Source organism: Anomaloglossus baeobatrachus, unplaced genomic scaffold (genome assembly GCF_048569485.1).
Source record: "Anomaloglossus baeobatrachus isolate aAnoBae1 unplaced genomic scaffold, aAnoBae1.hap1 Scaffold_2463, whole genome shotgun sequence".
NCBI lineage: Eukaryota > Metazoa > Chordata > Amphibia > Anura > Aromobatidae > Anomaloglossus > Anomaloglossus baeobatrachus.
This window is the reverse complement of record NW_027442072.1, coordinates 188,475-194,613: the sequence shown is the minus strand read 5'-3', so window position 1 is coordinate 194,613 and position 6,139 is coordinate 188,475. Positions and strand designations below refer to the sequence as shown.

Genomic DNA, 6,139 nt, shown 5'->3' with positions numbered 1-6,139 from the left:
AAGGTACTGAGACATATACATGTTCACCACCATTATAAAGAACAAAGTATAAACATTGAGGTTTTTCTCACACCCATGTTCCTGTGTTCTTTGATATGATATGTGTTCATTTCCTTCACTATATAGGATTGCAAGTTTTCCATTTGTACCTTAATGGCAATGACGCTATACAATTGAACACATATCATCCTGTTATCCATATAGGTGTGTATTTACCTGCTTGACTATTTTTGGTTGTTTGATCCAGAATGTTTCTCCAGATAGGTCATGTGGAAATTTTCTTTCCTCAGTACAAATGTTTTCACTATGGCTTTGGAAAAATTTTTTGTATGTGCATCATGGTCATTTGACCCATTGTACTCTCAAGTAGCAATATATTGTACTGTTATGTTGTACTATGTACTAATTACGTGTTTATATGGTTTTGTAACCCTTTATGATCTTAGATAACTTTATCCTTGATAAAGACCTAAAAACAAGCTCGAAACGTTGGATGAATTATCCTTTTGCACAAATAAAGAATTTTCAGCATTCTAAGAGTTCTTTTCTTACGTTATTGATCACTATAGTGTGCCAGAGCTATTTCTATTGAATTAACTCTTATTTTTTTCTGAGCACCTGCTATATACACAGTGAGCCAGACATATTCAATTTTCATTCAGAAGGCAGAGGGAAGCCTTAGCAGCTGAGCCTATATCTTGGCTTGTGAGCATTAGAACAGGCCGGCGATTACAGGGTAACATGAAAAATGTCCAGCTTGCATTATGACTAGAACATGACAATATCCTTTTAAGTACTAACCTATGATGCGTTCCTAAGCAGTTGATGTTATATGTTCTACATTTCATTTTCTGCATACTTTACAAGTAGTAGAATTTGCTTTGATATAGGCAACTGATTTTCACAATGAAAAGGCAAAGGATAACGCCCGAAAAAGACGCCATACATTATGTCAGTGCCATCACTGACAAACCTGGATTGACCATGAAATACATCAATCCCCTTAAAGGTGAGTTAAAACAAGTTTTAACTAAATTGCCTTAATATTGTCATGCATTAGAATGACTGTCTTAGGTAATGATAAATATTTTCTACAGGAAGAGGAGTGTTTGCTGAAACTGAAATCGAAAAAGGGAGTTTTGTTGCAGAATATCGAGGTGAGCTCACGTATGCACTTACGATGGTAGACAACTACTCGAGATTTATGGTTGTGGTACAAGTCAAAGATCTAATGGCCCATACTGCAGCGAAGGTCTTCCAAGTACACTTATGCAGACCTCATGGCTACTCAGAGAGAGTCCTCACAGATCAAGGCACTGCCTTTGAAGCGGAAATCTTCAAGGACTTCTGCAGCTTTTACCGATGCAGGAAGATGCGTACTACACCCTACCATGCTCAAACCAATGGTTATCAACCTGCTCAGGACTTTACCCCATATTCCAGATGTGGCCTTACAAGTGATTTATAGAGGGGTAACAATACGTTGGGATCATCGGATCTAATCTCCCTTTTTATACACCCTAAAATCTTGTTTGCGTTAGAATAAACAATAACATCATAAAGGTATAGCAGTACCGTTTCAAAGTTTCGGTGTCCCAAGCAGCATTCCATCAGCCTCTGGAAGGTTCCTGGCAAATTGCACAGCTCGAAGGGCATGCTTTTGAACTCGCAGAGACCCATCGGGGTGGCAAAGGCGGTCTTCTTCCGGTCTGCCTCAGCAACGGACACTTGCCAATAGTGACTAGTGAGATCAAGGGTAGAAAAATAATTTGCAGTTGTCAATGCAGCTAGCTATTCCTCAATACAGGGGAGTGGTGCTGTCCTTCTTCTTTAACAGGACCAACGGAGCTGCCCAGAGGCTACAACTGTCACGGATAACCCCAGCCTCCTTCATGTTGCTCAACATGTCCTTGGTACACTGGTAATGTGCAGGTAGATTTGGCTTATATCTCTCTTTGATGGGTGGGTGTGCACTTGTGGGGATGTAGTGTTTGACCCCTTTTATTTTTCAAAAGTCTAGCGGATGTTTGCTGAAGACTTGCTCGTATTCTTGCACTAGCCTGTAGACCCCCTTCTTGTGATGTGAAGGTGTGGAGTCAGTGCCTACGTGTAATTCCTTACACCACTCCTCTGGCTGACTTGGTGAGCTGTCACTGAATGGGTGGGCTGAAGCAATGGTGGATGCTGCTGTTTGGATAGCATGTGTATCTACTGAGAACAGCTTATCAATGGTGGCAAATCGGAGCAGCTTAATCTTTTGCTCTCCGCAGTTCAACACTCTCATGGGCACTCTTCCCTTCCATATTAATGAATAAAACTATGATGTAAATAGCATATAGATACCCCACAAATGCAGATAAAAGTAGGTTATGGGAAAAGGGGGAAGAGAGAAACAGGAAAATAGTGGAATAAAGTATAACTTCCAGGTGGGAGAGGAAATGGCAGCACAGCCAATGGAGGTGAAGCAAGGGGAGCCTGCAACTAAAGAGTTGAGAGCGTTATCACATGGTGACTGAGCCTGATTGTAACGGGAGCATAGAGGTGCCGATCCTGTCTTACCTGCGTTGGTGTAGAAGTGGGTGTCCTGTGGTGGAGTCAGCTATGTGCAGTGGTGGCCGTGGGTTCTTTTATGTGCGACCGTAGTAATAGCTGTGCCCACTTCCTGTATGGGAGTGGAATGCAGTGAGGCTAATGGAACGCACGCCTGCGCATTTGTGTTTAACGTCGCGCATGTGCAGAACGGAGAAAAGGCTGCGCTCACTTCCTAATGAAAGGGAGTGAGACGCAGCTGGGAAGGGAAGGGAAAAGATTAGGGTTTGGGGATGATGAAAGGGCTTTCTACGGGCAAGGATGGCAAAGGGTGGCAGTGACGGAAAGTCAGGCAGATGGTCCTGTCCTGTCCTGTCCGTCCGTCTTTTTGTATCATGAATTGGAAAGACTGCAAGGGGGAGGGGAGGTGCTTGTGCCCAAAAGGAGGAGTTATTCAGATTCATTGCAGTGGGCGGCGGCTGCAAAAAGTACCATTCTCCTTGTTTTTGCTCTGCAAAACAGCCTTTTCAAGGGTTTGGCTTGGGTGACAAAATGTCTTCTGTAGGCGTGGGTTTGTCTCCCTCTCCCTAAGATGTGTCCGGTATAGGCCAGGGTGCCACTCAAGGCCGTAACCAATTCGGGTTATAGCTTCTCAGCCTTTTGGCTAAGATCAAGTGTAGTTTCGGAGGACGCTACCTTGGTCGGTACTGGAAGGTGCCTGGGATTGCACGTCTGCCGGCCTTGAGGGAGTGTGTGCGCCTTCTGGTGACACATAGCCCTCTTGTGCCTGGACGGTTCCCAGGCAACGGGAGGCGATCACCTTTGTTATTTTGAAGTCCTATTGATAAACAGAAAAAAAAAAAATTAAATCTGTTCTTATCAGTTTAATATCTGATACGTCCCCTCTCTAGGGACCATATATTAAATGGATTTTTAGAACAAGGAGATGGAAAAAATCTTGCTCTGTCCACTCCACGCATTGACCTGGTATTGCAGTACCTCCAGGACCGGTGCACCCCTTCTTAACCGAGTTTCCAAAAGCAGAACTCAATTCACCTGATTCAAATGAGCCTCATTAGTGAATTGAAAGAAAGCAAAAACTTTATATGCACCTCAATTTGGCCAATTCACTTTTCACACTTTCACCCTTTTTTTTTATCTTTCACACCTTTTACTTGCTTTATTGATGCAAAAGCTGTGCCAAATAGCAAACTCATCTCCACTCAACTTGACCAACTCTGCTATGTCCCGTGCAGTATCTTATTCTCAGTCTTATCTAGATCATTTGCAATTGAATAGAATAGATCCCTTTTGGACACATTGGATTCAGCTGCTGCAGTGACTGCAGGTGTTAGAAGATGCAGACTTGGCATCAGGTGCTGTCTATCAGATTCCACTCCAATTAAAGCTTCCATTGTTTTTCGGTGTTTTCTTTAAGCAATGATGATGTCTTTAGTGATCTGTTGGCTCCCTCTCCTGGAGGAAGAGTTTGCTTGCTCTTGGACTTTCAAAAAGAGAGGTCATGATAGACATTTAGCTTCTGAGCCCAATTGGGGACAGTCATGGGTGATGAATGTTTTGCAACCTGCTGCGAAGCCTGATACCGCAATATAAGGAACGTCAAATACTAAGAATGGGCGGCCTATGAAAGAATTAGTACTTTCATTAAGCATACTTAAACGGCTAATTGGGAATAGACAAACTGTAAAAAGCCCTCTGAGAAAGCCCCTCTCTATCCTTTGTCAGTAAGCTTTTCTGTAGTCTGCCTGTTGATGTATTTTCCGTTTGAACAGTGCACAACATGAAGTGACGGAACACTGGCTTGTCACAATGTCCCCCGCTGACATCACAATAGCGCTGCTGCCTAGAAAGCCAGCTGCGCAGCAGAAGTTGCTCTTTGGGTGGGATGGTGGGCTAATGTATCTATTCCTGCTTGGTGAGAGTTTGACATGATCTAGAGCAACGAGTTCCAGCGGCTAGCGGTTGATTATTGGCTGTAATGGGGCTTTCTGGCTGGTGCTAGCCTTTCTTCTTAGCACACAGGAACCACAATCCCTACACCATGCTTCGATGGATTCTCTCATCCCAGCCCAGTAAAACTACATATTTCACACAGTTATAGGCAGCCCATGGGCATTCACCTGGATTAAAACCCATAACAGCTCATAGACCAAACAATCAATCTACCACTGGACCAAAGACAGGAAGCTAAATCCACTGCCTGCGGTAACTAACTTAATCCTATAGGCTACTCACACAACAAACCCAAGAGAAAGGAAAAAAACATGGCTTCGATTATCCATCCAATGAAAACGCATAACCATTGTGAGCCATTGGACAATGCAATTGCACACATGGTGACATGGTGCACGGCCCAATGAATCAAGTCTGTACTTCATATTCACGGTTTAAGCCCTTGGGTTTTAATGTGTCCAGAGTACATATCCAGAAAGATTCCCTTTTTTTGTGCTAAGCACAAGTCAACAATACATTGTAAGCAGATTCTATTACCAGTCCCACACCATTTTGTGACGCATAATCACACAGTGGCCCAATTAAGATTCCAAGTCATCGAACATGTCCCAGCCATACGCAGAGGAGGCAATAGAATTAGGAAGCTCAAAGAAAGGGAATCTTTCTGGATATATACTCTGGGCACGTTGGAACCCAAGGGCTTAAACCATGAATATGAAGAACCGACTTGATTCATTGGGCCGTGCACATTTTTTCTAACGCCCGGTTCTTTTTCGTGTTCACACTATATATGGTTCCACTATGTATGGAGTTCCATTCTTCCTTGTTTTTTATTTGTCATGTTTGTCATGTCTGATCAACTGGTTACATTATGTCTGATTACCTTGTCTAACAGTTTTTTCTCCCCTTTCTTTACCTTCCATGTTCCCATAGTCACGTGAAATATCCCTGTTGCACTTGATTACGGCTCACTATTCACTATAGGATGTCTTATATCTAACATCACACTCTCACCCATCAGCACTCTATAGGTTTGTATAAGGTATGCGCTTACACATCCGGTCCTCCATAGGTATTTCCACTTATGTAACACTATCCCTATGATCACTCATAACTCATACCCTTGTAGTCAATTACATCCTCCTCTCTCCCCCCCTCCCCTTCTCCCTTTCCATCTATAATTTTGCCATATATACTAGCAAACACTCAGTGTACCTAGTGGCATCCTATTCGTGGCTATTGGACCTTGCTATAGTCCCACTAGTGCCAAGACATTTGCAGAGCGCATCTGCCTGCGTTGCACACTCCAACTAATTATAAGTAAGCCATTATACTAGCAAACACTCAGTGTACCTAGTGGCATCCTATACGTGGCTATTGGACCTTGCTATAGTCCCACTAGTGCCAAGACATTTGCAGAGCGCATCTGCCTGCGTTGCACACTCCAACTAATTATAAGTAAGCCATTATACTAGCAAACACTCAGTGTACCTAGTGGCATCCTATACGTGGCTATTGGACCTTGCTATAGTCCCACTAGTGCCAAGACATTTGCAGAGCGCATCTGCCTGCGTTGCACACTCCAACTAATTATAAGTAAGCCATTATACTAGCAAACACTCAGTGTACCTAGTGG

General features: G+C 43.3%; 1 non-coding gene across 1 annotated transcript; it reads left to right on the top strand.

Moving 5' to 3' along the window:
* The first annotated feature begins 3,350 nt into the window (after positions 1 to 3,350).
* LOC142262544 (U2 spliceosomal RNA) lies at positions 3,351 to 3,550 on the top strand. The gene has a single exon (XR_012729898.1). It is a non-coding gene; the product is annotated as a U2 spliceosomal RNA (small nuclear RNA).
* Positions 3,551 to 6,139: the final 2,589 nt, after the last annotated feature.